The sequence below is a fragment of the Haliotis cracherodii genome, unplaced genomic scaffold (assembly GCF_022045235.1).
Source record: "Haliotis cracherodii isolate W230 unplaced genomic scaffold, xgHalCrac1.p SCAF_9, whole genome shotgun sequence".
Lineage (NCBI taxonomy): Eukaryota > Metazoa > Mollusca > Gastropoda > Lepetellida > Haliotidae > Haliotis > Haliotis cracherodii.
In genome coordinates, this window is record NW_027266343.1 from 5973409 (window position 1) to 5997288 (window position 23880).

At 40.7% G+C, this 23880-nt stretch overlaps 1 pseudogene; it reads left to right on the plus strand.

Moving 5' to 3' along the window:
• Positions 1-23880, plus strand: part of LOC139453056 (uncharacterized) — a 32972-nt pseudogene that overhangs the window by 3462 nt on the left and 5630 nt on the right.

A 23880-nucleotide genomic window follows, 5' to 3' on the forward strand; every position in this document is an offset into this window, starting at 1 on the left:
GCGTTGTCATATCTCTCCCATTTTAGATGCGATCGTTCGGCCACCCTATTGCCCTTATCTTGGGGGAACAACTTACTAGACACTTCCCCTCTAAAAACAAAACGTCGTCCAATTTACGACGTCATCAAGTTGCTAGCGCATATATCTCCAGAATCGACGTCATGTTGAACAATGTTTTATCATGAAACAAACCACTCTTCGTTCTTCATTGTTCTATGTTACATGTTTGCAATGTTCTCCGAAATGAAGGGGTAGCCCCGAAACTATCTGGGTGGGGTGTATGGGGGGGGAGGGGGTGGGGGGTTTATTATATGTGGACCAGAAATGGTGAACTTTAGGCCATTCTGAGTGAGTGAGTGAGTGAGTGAGTATGGTTTTACGCCGCTTTTAGCAATATTCATGCAATATCACGGCGGGGGACACCAGAAATGGGCTTCACACATTGTACCGATGTCGGGAATCGAACCCGGGTCTTCGGCGTGACGAGCGAACGCTTTAACCACTCAGCTTAGGCCATTCTGAGCGTAAATAAAGTGTGTGGTTAAAATCTTTAGGTGTCTGTTTTTATATGTGTACACAAAACATCTTTCTATCTTCATAGATTATTAGCCACTTGACTCTTTCAACACCAGTTAACCAGAAGCTTTAACTGCTGCGTTCCCAGAGACTCTTGTGTGATAGATGAAGCCAACATTTATCAAGGAAAATATCTGCTTGTAAAAGAGTAGTCCTGCACTATGACTGTGGAATATCTTTCTTTTATGAAAAAAACACCAATCTAGAAACATATATAAAAGCAAGCCAGCCAGCTCTAGCAAGGAAATCAACTTCGGAAAAATTATGTTTTTTTAATTTTTAGTCGAGTCGAGAAGGGTATTGTGTTATATAAGATTTCATAGACTAAATGTTAGTTTTTACAACTACTTGGTTGATGATATGCATGTCATCGTATCCCAATTGCGTCGATCGACGCTCATGATGTCAATCACTGGCATGTCTGGTCCAGACACGATTATTTTCAGACCGACGTCATATAGCTGGAATATTGCTGAGTGTGGCGTTAAACAACAAACAAACAAATCCTGTTATACACCATTTGAAAGGTCTAATTCGACTGTTACTGTTACATAGAAAAGATATATTTATCACATTATTTAAATAAAGTATTTACAACTTATTTAAGTAAGTTTTACTCAATTAAGTTGTAAATAAAAGTTTAACAAACTTTAAGCTAACACATTCAAAACGTCTAGATTAAGGATGCATGATAAAATGATAAATTGAAATGGAATACGTATTTCAGACATTGTGAAATATGATAGATTTAATAAATGAATGATATGACAGGTAGTTTCATAAAATGATATAGGCCTACCCTCTATTTTGATGTGACTATGGCTTGGCCGGTCTACCGGCCTGTCGCGTTGAAAGAGTACATTGGCCCTTCAAGCCAACTTATTGAAACCAATTTTCTTTTGGCAACGGTTCGGCGATGCCATTTTGGGCATCATGGAATGTGTGTGTGTGTGTGGGGGGGGGGGGGGGGGGAGCGAGAGAAACTTAATAACAAAACAACAATAAGTTATGCGTGAAGTAAAAAAAAAATCAAAATGCAAAACGCGTGTATGTTGGGGTTTTTGTTGTTGTCTTTTTTCGTCCTATATTTTTTCAGTGCGTATTTTTCTATATGGGACGACGTAAACACAAACAAACTATAACATTTTTCAAAGTGGCAATACAAACCAGCTCATTCCCTCCCCAGGCTCTTGACTATCACAAGGAAGGATCTCAAAAGCAGGCAGAAATAGAGCTGGAGGTAAATAGGATTTCACTGTTAAGAATACGTAACATTTACAATCCTCTGACAATATGTTCATAGCCTTCCATCACAATCACCTATACCTCTCAAAATAGAGGCCATTGGCCAAAAATACAGACATATTAAAAATATATTTCCAGTGCTACAATTTATAGATACCAGAAAAAGTATTTATGCACATATATAATTTCTAGTATTCTTGAACATAACGCACATTTAGTGGTGATACAAATGAACACGTGGTTCATGTAGGATTTAATAATATGAATGCGGAGCTTAGCCATCATGACATTTAGCCTGTACGTGCATATTTCAGCTTTTGGAGTCCAAGCTACACCGGGCCGAGCGATCTGCAGAAAAAAACGTTCTCGTCCGGAAAAGGCGCTTCCTTGATAAAACCGTTGTCTGGGAAGACGGAATCATCCCTTTTGAAATAAGTGGCCTAAGTAAGTGGGTTGGTTGGTTGTTTAACGCCGCACCCAGCAGCAACATCCCAGCTATATGACGGTATCTGTAATCCAGTGATTGACATCATGAGAATCGATCTACGGAATTTGAATAAGACGACAGAGAGCCTGACCAGCTGATCCCGTTAGTCGCCTTTTACGACAAGCATAGTGGCAAGCATGGGTTGTTGAAGATCTATTCTAACCCGGAAATAAGGCGCCGCGATTCGCTTTGCAGAGTTGCGTCCACCAGAAACCTATGATTGTGGGTTCGAGTCCCGGTTCGCCGCGATTATGTTTCTAGGTGTGTCGGCACTATACCCGTGCTCCTGGGTTTCACCGAAGTGGTAAACATCTAAGACCTGCATCACTTGGGGCTTTCCTCCCAAATTAAGCTGACTCGCCGTGATATGACTGGAACACTGTTAAAAGCGGCGTTAAACACAACTCACTCACTTCCTCATACCTCGTTTCCCCGTGGGGATTCCGGGTGAGGTAATTCATGAGTTGCTTATGAGTGTGCAATGGCATAAATTTCCACATTTTTATTATTTCATGTCGGAAGCTAACACACTGTGATGTAACTGAACTCTTCAAAGAGACGTTCAACCTAACTCAAGACAATCGTTAATTGATATCATTCTGCACATTGCAGGTGCCTCCACTGAGGCGTTTGTGAAGAGCGCGATGGGTACAGTCGAGCAGTACACCTGTGTCAGGTTCTTCGTCCGGAACAGCGGCGGCTACAGCGTCCCTCACAACGTCTACCTACGTTTCATATCCGGAAACGGGTAATCTCCATCGTAGATAGTCTACGTTACATTATTATTGATTATTGCAGATTCATATTATCCACGAAAGCATTGTTTGGTGAATGAATTCTGTAAGCAAATTATATACTGTACGCATGAAAAATGAGCCCATGACCACGGGACATGTAATTCTTCACTTTCATGAGTCAACGACTTTCTTCACTTTCGTCTGTTGATGCCTCTGTACTGTCATACGTCAATGACCACCTCCACATCCATCTTCCAACGACTTTCTCTCTGTAAACGAAATTCTCCAATTAAATCTTTCAATGCCTTTCCTATTCTGTCTTTTTCCACTTTCTTTGGTTACCAGTGGCCTATAGCCCGTGTTTTTAAACTGCATACAAGATATTGTTTTGCTCATATATGTTTCATAAATTGTTCTTAAATATAGCTTTGTATAAATATCTAAATTGTGAATATATTAACTTGGTCTCGTTTCTATATGGCTGAAATACTGCCGTTGCGACGTTAAATTTTAACTCACTCACTCAGTCCGTCTGTCTTTTTCCACTCTCTACTCTCAACCAATTTCTCCACTTTCATCTGCCGATGTTTTTCTCAACTTTCATTTGTTAACGAGTTTCTCCACCTTCATCTGTCAGTGAATTTCCCCAATTTCATCAGTCAAGGTCTTTCTCCAATTTCATCTGTCGACGACTTTTCCACTTTCATCTGTGGATGTCTTTCTTCACCTTCACTTGTCAATGACTTTTATATCTTGATGCCTTTCTCAATGTTCATTTGTCAACGACCTCCTCCCTTTCCATCTTCCAACGACTTACTCCACTTTCATATCTTAACGACTTTCTCTACGTTAATCTGTAAACGAAATTCTCCATTTTAAATTTTCAATGCTTTTCTCCGCCTCATTCTTTCAAGGACCTTTTCCACCTTTCTCAACCTATTTCTCCATTGTCATCTGTCACAATATTTCTCAACTTTCATCTGTTAACGACTTTCTCAACTTTCATATGTTGATGCCTTTCTCAACTTTCGTGTGTCAACGCCTTTCTCTGTCTCAATATGTCAGCGTCTTTCTCCACTTTCACCTGTCAGAGAAATTCTCCAGTGTCATCCATCTTCGACTTTGTCCACTCTCATCTGCCAACGTCATTCTCCACTTTCATCTGTCAACGTCTTTCTCCACCTCCATTTGTCAACGTCTGTCAGTAGTGCGTTTACTTCATTATAGTTACCTGGTTTTGGGTAAACCAAATGTAATGTTGTTTTTTATATTCCATCTCAGTTGTTACTCGTACATTGGACGAACCAGCCGGGTCCCACAAGATATATCACCATGCGACGATTATGTGCGTATTACTTGAATTTAATAAACAGTAGCAATACAAAGACATTGCTGTACTATCGAAATATATTATATCTGTAAAATTCATTAAGGTAAAGTCAAATATTATCATCCAGATATGCAATAGTGCCATGCCTGTATGGTTACGTGTATGTGAGTATTGTGCCAATGTTTTACTTCCCCCCAGCCAATGGCTCTCCATGAGATTATCCACGCAATGGGGGGATATCACGAACAGGGGCACTACGATAGAGACCAGAACATCCATCTCAAGCTGAACAACGTGTCGCCAGGCAAGTAGTAAATGATATCATATGGCCTAGGGCCGATTTAAAATGGCACTTCGCTTGGTTCAGAAGTGTGGATTTCTGTTGGTGCATCCAAGATATTCTTGGGGCAAGTTCCATCTCCAGTTTGGTTGGTTTGTATACCGGGAGGCTGACTGGCCACGGAGTTGAACGATGGCTTTCCTCTTTGCGTTCCGTAACCCAGTAGTGAACCAGCTTCGGTGGGTTAGTCCTAACTGGTTGATTTACGTTTAGTTCAGGGGACTATATCTTCCCTATCTAGCCCAACCACACTTGGATTATCATGCAAAGCATGTTGAGTTATTGAAAAGTCATCAGCTCGAAACAAATATGCATCACCTAAATGAGCTTTTGTATATAAGCTGATTGTAAATGTTAGTTGATAATTGTAATTCACTGAAATGCAATTCTCTTTTTGCTAACGAAGCTACTGACGGCAACTATAGAACAAGTATCCCATTCTGCCAAACACGTTTTAACTAATGAACAAGGAAAGACAAAACTGAGGAAATCCTGTCCAGGTTTAGCTGAACAGAGAGCACAAAGGCAGTTGATTTATCATTTCAGTCAGTTCATTAAGCCTGAAAACAAGAGAATCCTTTTTTGGACATTGGCGCACAGTCGATTTTATTCCCATTAGTTGTTTCAAGATTTGAAACAAGTTCTTTGATGAACAGACATGACATTGTATTAAAGTTGTATTAAAGGGCCAAATTCAATATGCGCTGGTTGTTGGTATTCGGTTTAACTACGCTTTTAAGATAATCTTGTGAGAGTATATAAATGAAGATACGGCATGATAAGTTTAGGTTTTCTTTCAGGACGAGAAAGCAACTTTCAATCTGTTTCCGACATATTTCGAAATGACTTCATCATATATCCCTACAATGGCCAATCAACAATGCATTACAGTGATTTTGTAAGTATAATGTTTGTTGAACGTTGAACTCATGTGAATCACTCAATCACATAGAATGAACAGTAATATCCCGGCGCGTCAGATTAGCTTTAGGTAAAATTCGAAGTGATGCACGCCTGATACGTTTGACACTTTGTTGAATAAAAAAATAACATGCCTGTGGTTCTTGAATCAGGAAATAGTGTTGAAAGGAGACGGAAGACTCAGTGTTTTCTGATAGTTATACCGTCAGCACTGGTAGATAAGTTGCAATTGAAATCGAAGAAGGAAGGTCTCGAATCACCATCATCCTGCACTTGTATAGGTACAGCCAGCCGTCCAGAAAATGTAAAAAAATTATGGCCCTGATAGAGGAGCTCGCTGTACCCGGAGAGTGACGAAAGTGTCAATTACTGGGACGGACTTGGTAAACATGGAATTAGCGTCTGCCTGGAGAGCGGAAGGTCGGTGGTTCGATACCCGCGACTAGTATAAGCACTCACACACGCAGCCACACACACATACACAAACACACACAAGCAAAGCACACACACACACACACACGTGCATGTCCCTATTAGAAGTGCAATCTTTAAGTCGACGTTAAGCCCTGTTTTTAATACCTTACCTATGTATACAGGAGGCAAGTATTTACACATACGATCAATTATCATTACATGTTTAAAAAATCCAGATTTATTACCCATAATAATATCCCTAGTTAATACAAATTATATTTGCACTAGTGTGGAGAACGTGTCCAAAGTTTACAGTAACTACAGTACATTTATTGTAGGCTTTCAGCAAAAACGGCCTGCCCACTCTAGACCCATACTATGATGACATAGCAACATTCCGTGAAAATTTCTGGTACAGCATGAAAGAAGTGAACGAGGCGTACCAATGCACTCGTGAGTAATGTATTTCTATGCATTACCTTAATTTCTATGCGTCATCTTAATGTAGAAGGAAAGTGATGGTCACATGGAAAGCACATGGTCATCATCTGGAAGTGTATTGCCCCTCACACTTAATTTCCGCATTTTCGCGGTGGTGTTGTCCTCCATTATCTGTAAGGTTACACTACAGTGATATTTCAATGGCTGCATAATATCGAGGTGTCATATACTGAAACAGTATCGCACTGTAAGAAAGATGGGTTAAGGTGAGCTGAAATGGGGTTCAAGATTATTTCACTTATATAGCGATGTACATGCACGTACGTGACTGCTTGACTGTAATCGGAATTGTAGCAGTAATATAGTGCCAGCCCTTTGAAATACCATGCCGAAGTTAAACATGAATACCCCACTCACATTTATTGACTCCGACCCGACCAGTCCTTTTCACGTCTTTTGGTATGACGCGGCCATGGGATCGAACCATCAACCTTCTGCTCTCTGGGCAGATGCTCTATCTGCTAGGCCACGTTGGTTGTTGGACTTTAAAGGAAAAAATGTAATACTGAGTGGTTATAGTTTGAAGTTGTCTCCGCTATTGATCTTGCTATTCTTTTGCATTGAAAATGTATAGGTACTGTAAATATGGAAATTAACGCCTCTCCAAATACATAGGACTGCTGACTCCTAGACAAAAATGCAACTCAGTATCAATGCGACTCACCCCAACCCATCCCAAGTTGAATGTATCATATCCTTCCTTTATCCAACCTTACCTTATTCCAATCAAACAGCACTTGGTATCGCTCATGAGCACTGAGTCAAGCACTTCCCCCAAAACAATGAAGTGTGTTATCCTAAAAGTTTATATATTTTCTCTTTTGACTAGCATTAATGAGGCCGCCTTATGGTTGATAGTCATTTTGGAGACATAAATGCGAAGTTAATTAATGCGAGCAAAGACCATATATTGATCACAACTTCATCACAACTTCATCACAAAGCGACAGCGTGTATTTACGGGATATGGAAGAACATATAATATACCGTTACATGGAGCTGGAATCCACATGTCACTGTCCCTATTTTACAGAGCTCTGTACCAGCGGTATCCCCACATGCTTGAATGACGGCTACCCCGGGTACTACGAGGGTTTGTGTCAATGTATCTGCCCCGAAGGCCTGAACTCGGCAACCAACTGCGCCACATTTCTTCCTGGATGTACGTAAGCTTAATCGCAAGGAACTGCATCAGTACACTCTATGTTATTTTGAAAGTGGAACAACAGGTATCTGTTATTTTTCAGTCACTGGGGAGCTCATTGACCTGACAACATCTTCTAGGACCGCATCATTTGGAACTCCCAGCGCCCCTTCCGCCACTATACCTGCGGGGTCGAAGTATATGTGGATCGTCAAGGTAAGTTAAGACATCACCTAGTCACCGGTAGCCTTCATGTGGGAGGTGACTGCCTTCATGGTCTATAGGAATGAGTGTCTGCCTGAAGAGTAGTAGGTCGGTGGTTCGATCCCCGCGCCATCATTTTCTACCAGTATAAGCAGTCACACACACACATACCCACACACACACACACACACCATATGCAAATATCACTTCACGCGCACCAGTGTTATATTTACATCATCCGGATGGCATTGTTGACAGAGCTAAAAAGGATACATAAATAATGAGTAATTAAGAAATCATTACACTTGAATGTGTCATTCAAAGTTTACGAAACTCGTCTTAGAATTACTTGTCACGAAACAATTGGCCCTCTTCGCATTTCGAGGTGCAAACATAAGAATCTGAGGGCGGTCGCAAGAGAAACCTATTTGAGATAACTGGTATCAAACATATGTGTGAGATCAAATTCCAGGCCAGTGATTGCCTACTCCATGGTGATGACCTGAGGTCAGATTATGAGGAAATTACTTTCCTGATCATAAGTCATTGATAAGTTGCTCGCGTTTCAGTGTTATGTCAACCTATGTCTGTGTTAAAGGGTATGGTTTAAGAGTGTTAACCCTCCTGGATGCCACAGCGACATATAGATACGTTATATCACCATGTCACAAAAACCGTAAAACATCTCATTCACTTATGAAAAACACCGCAACCCCCCTTATAGCGGGAGTAATTCGCGATAACCATGGACGTATGATGTCCGAAAACATATGATCCGACGATATATATGTCTCTCCTCTTCAACCCTCACTTCGAAGTCGACTAAAATTCAAAATACAACTCGCTCACTAAAAGTTTTGAATTCTCTGGGAAATTCCCTCTTCTGTGATATCATCCACTGCCTTTTTAGGCAAAGCAAAATAACTGTGTTTTAGAAATCTAAATATCGGATATTTAGTTGAAGGATTGAATTCACATTTGAGGTCACGGGAATCTGTTTTTCACCAAAATACCAATGATAATTCTGAATCGTCCCCGATGAACCAGGAATCCTTAAGAATGTTTCGGAAAATACGACAACACGAACGCCGAAGTGCACATTCCGCCATATTAGATGCCTATTACATCACATACAATTCAAACTCATACATTTTAGAATCAAATGACAAATGGTCTTTGTCACCAATACAAATTTTTCTAGATGAAATCAAGCGAAATAAATTAGGTGTGGAAACAAACACTGTGTTCGGAAAACTGTACTTGTTGAAATGTAAACAAAGCAAAATTCAGATTTTACACTCTCCTATTTTGAGAGATTGTTGAGATTGTCTAATTGTTGCGTACATTGGCTGACGCGTTTGAGAATATTCGTGGGAAGAGTATTGTAGCACAAATTATGGAATTAAAAAATATATACATTACAATGATCAGGTAAATTCAACAGAAATCGTAAAAGTTTCTGTCTTGTATGATGCCAGTCACGCAAAACGACGACGCTAGTTATCTGCATTTCTGACAAATTCTCTTGGTTACATCGGAAAACATAAAAACAAGTAACATTACACAGATTGTCTGATTGTTTCTGATTACTAACATGACACATTCATATACATACCATTCCTCAATCAACGAAAATCCTTCTCTGAAAATCCTGCGTACTGTTGTCAGTGAACACACCATTTTGTAAAAGTCGGTCACCGGCGGTGATGTCATACGGTAGTAAACATTAGTCATTTCTTTGAGGTGAAATTACCTAACTCAGCATCATGTGGGTTCTTTGATCTTTACTAGTTTGCATTATCAGCATCGCCTTGATAATCCACAGATGGCGGAAACGTTTTTAGGTTAAGGTGTAGGGACACATTATTTATGAATAGTAAGCAGTACGTCGGATGACGTCACTCATGGCCGTTGTGTTATGTATTAATTCGCCACTGCGATCATGAGAACAGACAAAATGCATTGATTTGATGCTAAAAAGGTGCTTCAGCTCGTTAGAAATGCATTCATTTGATGCTAAAAAGGTGCTTTCGCTCGTTACATACGTTTTGAAACAACTCGTTGTAAGATAAATGGTACGTATCTGACAGACACTCGTGTAGTAATCTCTATGTCACACACAAATATTTTTGCAGCGTGTGCACTCGTAATGATAACTTGTTTACGAGTGCCAATGGATATACGCGATTTTACATTTGTGTACACCACTCAGCCTTTGGTATCGTGGTGTAGAATCCAACCAGATTTAACGCTCTGTACACCGACTGATGACTCATTATCTCATACTAAGTGACGCCACTCGGGTTAACCCAATGGTTCCGACTGTCAGAAAATAGTGATTTGCAAATACCCCGAAATAATATAAATCCTCTGGCCTTTTTCAGGCACCTGCCGGCTCCAAGCTGTTCATATCCATCACCGACATGATGGTGACCGGTAGCTCCACCTCCTGCACTTCGCTCCTGACGGTAAAGAGGAACTTGCTGGGCCAGAACGGTACAGAGTAGGTACATAAATGACATAAACTAGAAATAATGTACGCATGTTGTACTCGTTTTGGAAATTGAACCAAGGGTTCGCCATGAGAAAAGATGAAAGTGTAATGTTATCTGGTGTATTGAATCCCCTACATGATGAACACCTGGAGCCATTTGCCACCATTTCATCGTTGCAGAAGTGAGGTCTCTCGCTTATAGGCTCGAAATAAACTCCTGATATAGTAAGTCTATGGTGATTTAGTTGATAGGGGTATTGTAGTTGTGTTTTGGACCTTAGGGGTGGGCAATTTGATTTCTAGGGGATGTCCCCGGGGTTTGTTTTTTTTGTTTTGTTTTAAAAAACAACAACAACACGGCTCATGATTTTGTGTAAATAAAGAACTCAGCCTCCATCTGCTTGAAAAATATAACTCAGTCTCAATAAAATGTCTCGACTGCAATATTGCCAGCATCTTCAATACAGAGTATTTCATGAGCAAAGCCATTATCTTTGACAGAGAGACATCACCATTAGAGACAATATGTCTGTAACCCATATTAATTAATACTCATTTCAAATCTTCCAGTTCAAGATGAGAATCAAGTTGGCCTAAAATGTGCAGTTTGAGATGCATCAATTGTGAGGATGGAGGGTTTGTTTCGTCGGGATATGCAAGTAGCTGTCGTAAGGGCTTGCTTCAGCTTTTCGATTGTTGGAACATTCGAAAGACGCGTCTTTTTTCAAGGTTGTGTTGAGGGGAGGCGATGCCAGAATAGTTTGCTTTAACGAGGCCAAACCTAAGAAATGACGGATGTCAATAACAAATTTTAGGGGTTGGGATCTGTGTGACTGAATCTATTTTTGAGTAGGTGACTTTTTTTGCCGCAAATTTACATTTGCTTGGTTTTAGAGTGAGTCCTGCTTTTTTTTATCTTTTGTAATACTGCCTTGAGGTTATTCATATGTTTTGAAACGTTTTTGAAAATATTATGATGGCATCTACATATATTAATATGTAAAGCAAATTCATTTCTCTGCATGCCTGAAATACTTTGCTGAAATTCCACATTCAAGGGTATTGTTACAGTGCAAACCACTTCAATACATTTCTTTGAAACTTCATTCATCCAAAATACATAATTGTTTCAATATGTTTTCAAAGTGCACAGAAATATCCTTTTCTGTTTAATATATACAGCAAAATTGGGCATATCCCCTCTAATCATCAGCCTTTCCATGCTGGACACTTACAGTTATAATGTTTCAGTGAACAGTGAGAACATTCTTTCCATAGTCATAATTTGAAATGTGCCACAAAAAATATCTCAGCTCTTTTTTAAGAAGATAAAAAAAATCATCTCAGCCCCTAAAATCAAGAACAAAGTCAACATGATTCCACACAAAGACACAGGCTCCCATCTAAATATCAAATGCTCCGCCCCCTGCAGTGACAGTGTTTCCGGGACCAGCCTTAAATCGTATTGATCATGTTTGTAATTCTTTGCCCCGAAATGACTGCAATATCAAACATTGTTGGAATAGTTATGTCGATACCTTTTCAGAAAGAATTGCATAGAAACTTGTAACTGTATAGTAAAATGTAAGGAGAGGGGTGAACAATATTGCCAGCCTTTCTCAGGTGGGGGTATATTTGTTGATATTTCCAGAGCAGAGCAGTATAGTTTGACGGCTATTTTGAGCGTTGCGTCATTAATCTGGGTTCAAATCAATGCATCGTGCCAAATGAGTCCAGGGACTTTATCCACATAAAATTGAGAAATAATGCATGGACAACAATGTAGACAATAAGTGTTTTCTTATTTCCCCTAATTTTCCAATGTATATGAGCATATGAGCCACAAGTGTAGGTGCCTAAAATTTGTTGAGTAGGGTTACACCTTATATTTGTCACTCAGAACTATGATCGTGGGTTCGAACCTCAAATTCTCTCTCATAATTATTATTATTCTTCTTAACAAGCAAAGTTTCCTATCACAAGCTGATAGAACTGATACACTGTTCAAAGCAGCCTTTAACTCACTAACACACTCTATATTTCTTGTATTTCAGTTACTGTGGTCAGGGCTTCAGTAAACCTATCATGTCTGTGGACAACGTGATAGCTTTGATCCTGGAAGCTGGATCCTCCTCAAGCAGCTACCTCCTGGCCACAGCAACGCTGCTTCCGGGTAGGTGCTGATGAAATACTCACCACTTCCGGGCAGGTGCTGATGAAATACTCACCACTTCCAGGCAGCTGCAGGTTCTGATGTAATACACACTACTTCCGGGCAGGTTATGATATAATACGCACTACTTTCGGGTAGGTACTGATGAAATACACACTACTTCTGGGTAGGTACAAATGTAATACTCACCTCTTCCGGGTCGGTATTGATAAAATACACACTACTTCTGGGTAGGTACAAATGTAATACTCACCTCTTCCGGGTCGGCATTGATAAAATACACACTACTTCCGGGTAGGTACCAATGTACACAAGCAGGGGTTTGGGGCGACAAACCAAAAATCATAATCACAAGATTTGATCCCACGAATTCTGGCACGCCATGATAATCTGTAACAGTGTAGTTAATATCCTTGACGTTGCAGCTGACGAATGGTGTTACAATCTGGCTGACAAAGGCGCCACCTACAATGGAGAAAGGAACGTAGCAGTAGATAACACCCCGTGCATGAACTGGGCTGAAGCAGCAAAGTGTGACGTCATCCCCTATACTTTCAGGTATTGTACCACGTGTCGCACATATCAAACTTGTGAAATCTCGTCCACTGATACAGGGGCGGTAGGGTAGCCTACTGGTGTTCATTTGTTGGTGTCCCAGAAGTGAGAATACTGTTTAATTTCAAAACACCATAACTCTTTTCTCACTGCTCTGATGTGATGGTCAATGCTTTACAGACATGCCTTAAATTAAAGAAAAACACTTTAATTCAAAAGTTTCACTTATTTATCTCTGGAACAGGCTGTCCATAACTACACGGTCGACCCAGGGCAATAGCTGCCATCTAGTCGTCTTTCTTTTTTAAACTTGAAAGGTTTAGACTTCTGACATTGTTTGTAGTTTGGAGTGTTGTTATATGGCAGTGTGTTTCATTGTTTAACAATGATTGTAAATATGTTACAATGTTTGTGTTGAGATTCGGTAGACGCTCATTGCATTGTGTTTAGATAGTGCAGTAATATTTAATGTAAGAAGTCTTCAAGAAGCTACTATATGTAGATGCTATTGTTGTGTGTAAACTTCAAGCCCGGTATACTACGGACCCAGTGATAGTATGGTATAGAAACACGTGGAATATGCTTTGTTGTGAGGGCACTGTGTCGATTTTTTCCAGTAGCTAGGTAGGTTGTATGTGAGAAGACAAGAATGTGTTTATGCATCTCTCATGCACAGCGGAACCAGCTTTCATGTGATGATCACTCATCATCCTTGTTTCCCTGCCTAGCCCATCTCGGAAGCTTGACCACTGTCGTTGCTGACTGAATATGTATTGTTATCACTGATTTTTGCTATCACGACTGTATTTAGATTTCTGATATTGACCACTGCCCTCATATTATATATCGCCATTGAATATTGTACTACCACTCTATTGTGTAATTGCTGTGCAATAATTTGTATTGATTTGCAAACTTAGTTATTTTGTTATACATTTGTTGATTGTATGACACCTATTGATTCGTTGTTGGTTTCATACAAAGTTCTTTCAGGAACTGATTTCTGAATTAACATACCTTTTCAATTTGGGAATCAACACATGACAGAAATTGTGCTCTCGTACATGATGGAAATTTAATACAAAGTCATTAAACATTTTATTGTCTATTATTTGTGAAGCCAACAATGATGATGCTTTGGCCTTGCATGAAGAAAGAAATTAGCTTAAAGAAATTAGAATTTGAAAGAGTAAATTTGGCTAAAAAAAAGGAAAAATTGAGAATCGATGCTTAGTTTTAAGCAGTCAGCATTTTCGGGCAGGAGTTCACAGGGTTACAAATCAGGAAAGGATAGTTCCTCCTCTCCTAGATCTAGTTCTAGCAAGTCCATTTCTGAGTTGTCGACAAAAGTCAAGTTCTACCTAAGTTGGTTCTAAAAATACATCTGGATTTTCGTCGGAGCCTACTTGTAGATACTTGTAGCCAGCGCATATCATTTCTGAGTGTAGAAAGCTCGCATTCTTTCTTGAATGCTTTTGTGAATTTCAAGTCACAGCCTTTCTATTGGTAGGAGTTAGTTGTTGTAGACCAGTCATCAAAGTCTGTTGTGAGAGAGGAGTACTTACCTTTTGTCAGTAAAGGTTTTTGTCAGCTAAAGTTGTCAGTTCCAGTGTTTTGAGGGAACATGGTGCTCTTCAAACTCTGATTTTGGATGGTATTTTGCCTCTTTCTGAGGAGTCATCAGCTAACTCTGAGGTTTTGTCAAAGGATTTATGTGGTTGTCATAAACTTGATGTGTCAGGATGTAGAAGTAGGTGACGCTGTGCCTGGGAAACAACATATCGGATGAATGCAATCAAGCTTCAAGCTCTGAAGAAGGAGATTCAGTACATGCTGGCAATTGACATTATTGAATTAAGTCATAGTGATTGGAGTTTACCCTGCATTCTTGTGCTGAAGCCTGGTGGCAGTTGTTGTACTGGCATGTAACGTGGGAACGCTGTTTCCAAAACTGATGCTTATCCAATACCAAGAATTGACGACTGCATCAACAAAATCTGGAAACCAAATATGTAAGCAAGCTTGACCTATTGAAGGGGTATTGGCAGATTCCACTAACTGAGCGTGCAAAGCGGGTATCAGTCTTATTTACTCAAATTGGACTTTATCAATACAAAGTGATGCCATTTGGTCTCATGAACGCTCCAGATACCTTCCAGCATCTCATCAATGACATTACAGCCAATCTTGAGGGTGTCAAAGCCTACGTTGACAATGTCATCAATCATTCCATAGTGTGGGACAAGCACCTTCAGATGATCTGTGCTTTCTTCAAGAGACTCAATGAAGCCAAGTTGACTGTAAATTTAGTGAAAAGTTAATTTGCATAGGCACATGTACAACTATTAGGCCAAGGTCAGGTACAGCCCGTACAAACAAAGGTGGAAGCTATTTCAAAATTCCAAGTTACACAAAACAAACAGGCTTCTCACATATGGAAGCCCCTCTCTCTAATTTGCTGATCAAAAAGGTTAAATTTGTTTGGAACAGCAATTGTCAGGCTGCTTTTGAGAAAATTAAAGCAATTCTCACGAATTCCCCTTTTCTCCAAGCACTAGACTTCGAGACATCTTTCAAATTGGTAGAAGATGCTAGTGACATTTGTGCTGGAGCTGTCCTCTTGCAGGAAGATATATCAGGCTTTGATCATTCACAAACATTCAATATTTAACATTTAATTTTCATCTCCTATGACAATCACCTTGGGTCAAAGCCTTGTCATGTTCAACTATTTGGAAAATACTTCATAACCTCTAAGAACCTCTGAAATGACCAAAGCTTAGTATTTGTTCTCATACATATGAACATGTTTGGTATTTTTCATAACAAGTGTTGCACAGATACCCTTTGGTCAAAAAGGTTTCTTATCCCTTCTTGTTCTTTATCTTAGTACCTTACATGTGCCTGTCGCGTTCTGATTGGCTGAGACCCATTGTATCATTTTCAATGTACCCTGCTGACATGTAAGGTATGTTCCCCGCTCGAAATGCCGAACTGTTGGCATTACATTTGCAAATTACCAACCACAATTTTGTATCTCATATTAATTATGTAAGACGCCGGATATTTGTGATATTTTCCGAGTCCAGAATATGTCTAACTTTTTTTTTTCGCGATCTGCTAAACGTGGTATTCTTACCGATTTGAATCAGAACGTCCATAAATGAAACATACATGTACCTGCAATATGATTAGGTGTTCGGTAAGATATATTCGTTGTCCATCGGTTCGTCCAGGGATGATGTAACTGGCTCGGGGAAGCTAAACTAATATGGAGGGTAGTCAGCCCAAATCTCCCACGAGACTTGTGGACAAGAGCAAATAATAGTGCTATCTATTAATCATTATCTAAGAAAGAATGAACTACTCATCACCATATTAGAACCTACATTACAAGCAGATAATCAAGATTAAAATGGAATATCTACTATTCTACTGAGGAGCAAGTATAGTTCGCTGGTTGGACAAGGGCAAATTACTACACCTGTACACATTTGGCGTTTCAGGCCCTTGCAAGCTGACTATTCTGGTAATCAGTGTCGGAATCCTGGTAGTGGGCGACCTCAGCCATGGTGCTACACTGACGACAACTCTGGCGGCTGCGTCGTCAAACTTTGCAACGCATGCAACTACGGTAAGTAATGTTTATTGAAACGCGTTTCCACCCTTGCCGAACTGGGATGGATTTTCGTGGCTCGATCGTGTCGCCACCATTGGTTATTACGAGTTATGTACATTCTGTGTCTTTCCTATTAAGCAATCAGGTTCCACGTCCCATATCACGGCTCTTCCTTCGCGAAATGCATCAAACCACTTGAGCACCTTGATTAAAAATATGAAAATATCTGTCGACTCCCAGTTCACAGTACACAGGCATTGCAAATTCGGCAATCGACCGAAATCTACACGCCAGTCACCGTTTTGTTTACGACCTGGGTTTTGATTGGCCTATGCATAGACTCTATGCATGGTCCAACCAAAATATAACTCAGCAAGGTGGAAACTGCACTTTTGTAGACAGTTTACTCCTTTGTCTCGGGAAGAAATGTCTTTGTATGCCGTGAAGACATTGACTTTGGAGTCGAAATTAGGTCTCGTCAATAAGTGAACTCATGGTTGCTGTCCTATACTCTCCGGCTGATGAACACATCAATGGGTATACTAGCATGAGCTTAGCCTGCTGAAGACCACACAGTAATCCAGTCCAGGTCTACTACCCCAACTCTACCCTGTTCAACACTCCAACCCATACCGGTCTACTACCCTGATTCTACCCCACTGTACAACCCACCCCATGCCACCCCAACCACTTTTATGCCCTACTGCTCCGCCAAACAGCAATATGTCCTCCCTTGCACTATTTGTTTTTTTCCAGGAGGTGAATATGACAGCTACAATGACTGCAGCGCCTTAATTGCTACTATTAGCAACTACTGCACCACCGACGATGCAGCCATCGGCTGTCGTGACACCTGTAACTTGGATCAGACCATCTCCAGTGCAAGTGAGCTACCAATCATTCTTGCAGTTCAGACAATAGAGATTGTTACTCATGCACATCTTTGTAAATACATAGCAGTCTTTAGATATCAAGTATATCAACATGGGTTGATAAAAAAACACTACACCTCCGAGGCTTGCCGGTTAGTTTTTACTTTTATCAACGAGTGTTGATATATTTGATTGCTTGATTTGTTGTTTAACGCAGCACTCAGCAATATTCCAACCTATATGATGGCGGTCTATAAATAATAGAGTCTGGACCAGACAATCCAGTAATGGACATCATAATTAAACATCATTCACACAATTGGGATACGATGACATGCATCAAAAAAAGTCAGCGAGCCTGACCACCCGATCCCGTTAGTTTCCTCCTGCGACCAGCATAGTCGCCTTTTACGGCAAGCATGGGTTGCTGAAGATCTATTCTGGACGATTCTTCACGGGTCTGATGTATTTGATATCAAAAGACACACAGGTGAGATTCTGTTTATCATCTATCATCTGAAATCATTCTTCCAACTTTTTCAGTGTCAAAGCAGCAATAACCAGTGTCTTGGGTGCAACAAGACTTCTACAGATAACCAGCTTCAATTACTGAGGGATCAGTGATTTCTTTAGATTGTTATTTCACCAATGACATTACAGTGATCCAATAAAAGCGAAGAAAAACTTTCCATATTCATAGCAAGTTTCTGCTAAAAGCAGAGTCGATTGTGCTATTCCGACAATATCACGATCGTGTGTTTATGAATCACTCTCAAATAGTGATGATACAAAGTGTTCGCGGAAAGGTTTAGTGTATGCTGCTTCACCGGCACCCGTCACAAACACATGCAAAGGCAAGTCAATTGTTCATCTGATAAACATACACGGAAACATTTTTTGTCAGCGATACGTCAAATATGGAAATGTACTCAACATATCAGCCCTAAAACATTTAAAAACATTTAAAACTGAGACCTTGAATGTTGTAACCTTGATCAAACATCTTTAGAGCAAGAGTCGCATGACGCTCCCTCACATCTTCGTAGAAAGACAATGCCCGCGTGCACCACAGAAGTTGTGAAATGTTGATACCAAAGGCTGAATCATATATATTCTGAACCGCATATTAAAAAAGACGAAAACCGACCATCAAGGTTGAAATAAAAGTGTCAAATGTTCTTAAAGTGAAACACAACACTAGTCTGAGTGAAAATGGCATCACAAGTATCTCGTGTGTCCGCCATGTGAATTGATGACTGCAATGTAACGTCGAGTCTCCCACGAGTCTCTCTCAACAACACAAGCATCCGAATAACGTTCCCCACGGCGTCGTCGACGCACGGTGTCAGCAGTATTGTGTCGCTGGTGTGTCCCCATGGTCTGTCAAGCAATTTCCGCAGCAGTAACAAAGCGATCTTGAAGATGCTGTCGCACAATCTGACGATCCTGACGTCGGGTCGTGACCCTTGGTCTTCCACTACGTGATCGGTCATCTGTTGTGTTGGTGGTTTGATACCGTTGCCGGAGCCTGTGTATGGTCCTTACGTAGACTTGAAATGCTTTGGCTACTCGCCGGGCGGTTTGTCCAGCTTTGCAATCGTCCAAGGGCTTGGTGTCGCTGATTTCTTGTCAAACTTGGCATGTGGTAGCAATTCAATAACGAATGAATGTTAACAAGAAATGGGGATACGCATGTGCATTTCATTTTGCATGGAACTCACGTGCATCGGGTTACCATGGTCGTTGCCATGATGCGGTTTGGCGAACGGTCATATTGTCATCTGCTTTGTTTTTTATCCGCAAATTTCATTTTTCCGGACAAGGTAATGTTAAATTTTAGAAACTTTAGAAAATTACCCAAATATTTAGATCACAACTTTTCATGCAATGTTACTTGGGGTGAAGTTTCTTTTGCGGTTCAGTATATAGATATGGTGTTTCTTATTTAATCCAGTTCAGTGTGAGCTATACTACTCAAAAGAAGTTAAAGAACACCCGATTCTTTTATATGACTATAGGTAATTTGTCATGTCATGACAGACTAATTATAGTCATATTAAACTAATGGCGGTTTTCAAACGTCTTTTGAGTAGTATGTATGCGAGCAGATGTAATTACTCGAGCTGTGTTATACGTTTGTGGTTCCTGTAGGTCCTATAAGTATACGGCTAGGTCATCCGAATGTGACTTTAAGGTACAATCGTGCATGCTCTTTCTACCAAGTGTTCAAAGAGCGTATCACGACTCGCGCTCATGTGTGTCACCAAACGTCGGGGACCTTCATCACTTCGGGATTTACTCCCACATCAACTGCAGGCTGTAATATAACTGGAATACTGTTACACACAAAGTCATTTACTTACTCCACAGGTTCGTGTGGCGCTCCGCCTGATGTGGATGGTGGAAGCCTTGTTGGGTCTCCATCAGCATCTTACAGCATCGGCAGCAGCGTTAACTACGAGTGCGACATCGACAACAGCATCGTTGTCCCGAGATTCTGCCTTTCCACAGGGCAATGGTCAGAAATGGGTGCGGTTTGTAACGGTAAGTGCCGGTCAATGTCACGCCCGTGTTACCTATTTGTCAGGTGATGTATGTGTGAGATATCTTGAGTCTAGCTGTCATGTGTGTTTGAGCAGCTTTGTAATGAATGATGTTTTATACCGCTGACAGCTACTTTCAAAATTAACGTCAGCGGACAAGAGAAAGTATCCACCACATATTTGATGATGGCTTAAAGTGAAACAAAAACGAAAGTTTTTATTCGATTTTTATGTATTTGATAAGGTTACCATAGTTGTGTTTGGCACCTTTTGTTTGCAGTGTTTCAGCGACTGTTTTCAGATAAGTAACGTTTTTATAACATTTGGAACCTTTTGGTAAAATCCAGTTTTCAAGTGGATGCTTTTTTCTGCCCGGCAGTTTAGTAAAATTTAGTTAGGAAACTAGTGGTTGATAGCATGAGCAGCAGCCTACGTCAAATCCTCATAATAGTTAGCTGTCACAAGCATGGCGATCTGTGAGCTTTTCGTTCCGGAATCCTCACATGTAGACGCAATGGATTCTGTGGTCATGTTTACTACTCGTGAGGAAAACACCAGGTTTCTGTAACAACTGACAGGATTTAGATTTTTCCCCAATATCCACCATCATAGAACATCCTCGATGTCTTACTTATAATACTCGTGAAGATCCGGGGTAGAATAGGTCTTCAGCAACCCATGCTCACCGTAAAAGGTGACTATGCTTGTAAAAGGCGACTTAGGCTCAGGCTCGCTGACTTGGTTGACGATGCAGGACGATGCAGGACGATGCAGGACGATGCGGCACGTGAGCCAGCGGATGACTACCGTTATGTATGGGACGTAAACAAAGCTGAACTGCTTAGGGACAACTTGATGTCATTTCTTTGTTTGAAGAATGTTTACAATCGGTGTCTTAAAGTATGAGACACTTTTAGATCCGGGGTAGGCTCATCATATAGCTTGAATATTGCTGATTTAACAACAAACATCACATTAGAGCAAAGGGTTGGTTGTTTGATCCACTGACCGTTTCATATCAATAGACATTAATAGATGGTACTTTTTGTTACCCTGCCTGGCGCTCGACATTAAGGTCTTGAAAACGGAATTGTCAACTCGACGTTAGTATAATTTGTCTTAGTTAGGTATCCATATTAAACTGCTGTATGGCATCTCAATGGGCTTGTAATATGAAACCGGCGTCTATATCAGTACAAGCACCTCTTGAATGCACGTCGCTTAAAAGTAAAATAAATCTTGAACGCGACGTTAAATCCCAATTCACCTCGTGACACCTCTTAATTATAAAGGGGGAACAATAACACCAACTACAACAACAGCTGCACCAACAACTACCACAACCGGTCCCACCGTGGTATGTGAGGCTGGTTACACAGGCAACACCTACGATGGTTTCTGCTACAGATATTTGGGGACTACCACAAGGTTTGGGCATGCAGCGGCATGTGCGGCAGAAATGGCTGAAGTTGCTGACGCCAGAACGGCTGAAACACAAGCATTCCTCGTGGCTTTGAGAGACGCCAGCGGGTGAGTCAGTACACTGGTTCCACTTTTTGTGACGGCAGCAAGTTCTGTTCTGGTATTGTTTATTCAGCAAGGTTACGTAGGCCATCGTAAATGAAATTTACATCAGCAGTTTTGTCCTAAGTTGCATAGACGTATAAATATACATAGACAAATTTATTGTGCTAATTAATTTATCACTGGACATGAAGACATTTGGAGAAATACATAGTATTGTTTCTTGGGATATACGGGGGCGGCCGGGTAGCCTAGTGGTTAAAGCGTTCGCTCGTCACGCCGAAGACCCGGGTTCGATTCCCGACATGGGTACAATGTGTGAAGCCCATTTCTGGTGTCCCCCTACGTGATATTGCTGGAATATTGCTAAAAGCGGCGTAAAACCATACTCACTCACTCACTCTTGGAATATACTGTTCACGCAATTAAGCATACGCGATTCATACAAACAAGAAATAATACTCATCCTCAACAAAACCTTTTCAAGAAAACATTGCAGAACCTTTCGTTTCTTGGAACATCTGCATATCTGCAAGTCTCAATTTCTAGTTGGTGAGAAGTACATCTAAACTTAGCTAAAGCTACACGGATTTGTGGATAGAAATAAACTGATTATGAGACTCTTGACACACTATAGCTTTATACACAAGGTATTTGAATGTTTTTGCGCCAAGTGACAAGGATGGATACTGGTCTGGCTGATAAATACATTTTCCTCTTACCATGAAGTCTGAGAAAATGATTGAATACTGCCAATACACTGATTATCCCAAACATAGCCAAATCCCATTTTAAATAATACATGGCATGGACAATAATTATTACCAATATTTTATACAACGCTTGTAGGCATAGATATATACAGGTATCTCCCAGACTCACCACGAACAACAGACCCGTGAAGACCCGGGGTAGAATAGGTCTTCAGCAACTGATGCTTGCCTTAAAAGGCTACTATGCTTGTCGTAAGAGGTGATTAACGGGGATGGCGTGGATCGATGCTCATGATGTCAATCACTGGAGTGTCTGGTCCAGACTCGATTATTTACAGACCGTCGTCATATATAGCGATGAAAACGACCCCTAGGTCACCTTCAGCACCTGTATCTGCGCATGTTGTTTTTTGTCGGCTTCAGCCGCGTGTGAAATGTTGTATTTTCACAGTGTAGTCGGAGTTCATCGCCACACGTCTACCCGACTGCAAGTAACCCTATTGAGTGAATGAGTTTTGTTTGTTTGTTTGTTGTTTAAAGCCTCACTCAGCAATATTCCAGCTATATGGCGGCGGTCTGTAAATAATCGAGTCTTGACCAGACAATCCAGTGATTGACATCATGAACATCGATCCACGAAAATTGGGATCAATGACTGGCATCAACCAAGTCAGCGAGTCTGACCACCCGATCCCGTTAGTCGTCTTTTACGACAAGCATAATCGCCTTTTACGGCAAGCATGGGTTGTTGAAGACCTATTCTACCCCGGATCTTCACGGGTTGAGAGAGTGAATTTAGTTTGACGCCGCTTTGAACAGTAGACAAAGACAACGATATACGTTCCCCAGAAAGAAGACGTTGCTATTCGTTCCGCTGTAAGAGGACATTATTTTGAAGGACATTTGTGCACGTTCCCTATTTTGAAGGCCATTGATGTACGTTCCCTACTTTGAAGGACGTTGATATGCGTTCACCGTCTTAGGCGGAACTGACATACAATGTACAGGATCAAACATTATTGACACTGCATGACAAGAGGACTGGAGCGTTCTCGTTCTTGCAATGTTGCAGGTTGCAGAGAAGAGAAGAATTCTCCACAAGCTGGGACATCGGCACCAGTGAGTAAATTGGGACCCGCTAGCCGCACTGGTATATTGTTTGAAATGTATGGAGGGATATTGTTGCGTTGTGGAACTTCGGTTAAATTTTACCCTTTTTGCTTGTTTAGTAAGAACTTTAACGCGATAACGCGACAATGTCCCTACTGGGATTTCATACCTGTCAGTTTTGTTATGGAGATTAATGTCAAAACACGTTCCACATGTAACGTGAATGATATATATTCTGGTTGAGGATACGGGAAACATCCACGAACACAGCACTTAATACATGTACATGAGTGAGTGAAAACGCTGCGTTAAAGATTATTTTTGTTTTATCACGACATAATAGCAAAATATGTCAAATGATGGTACTTGTTACCCTGC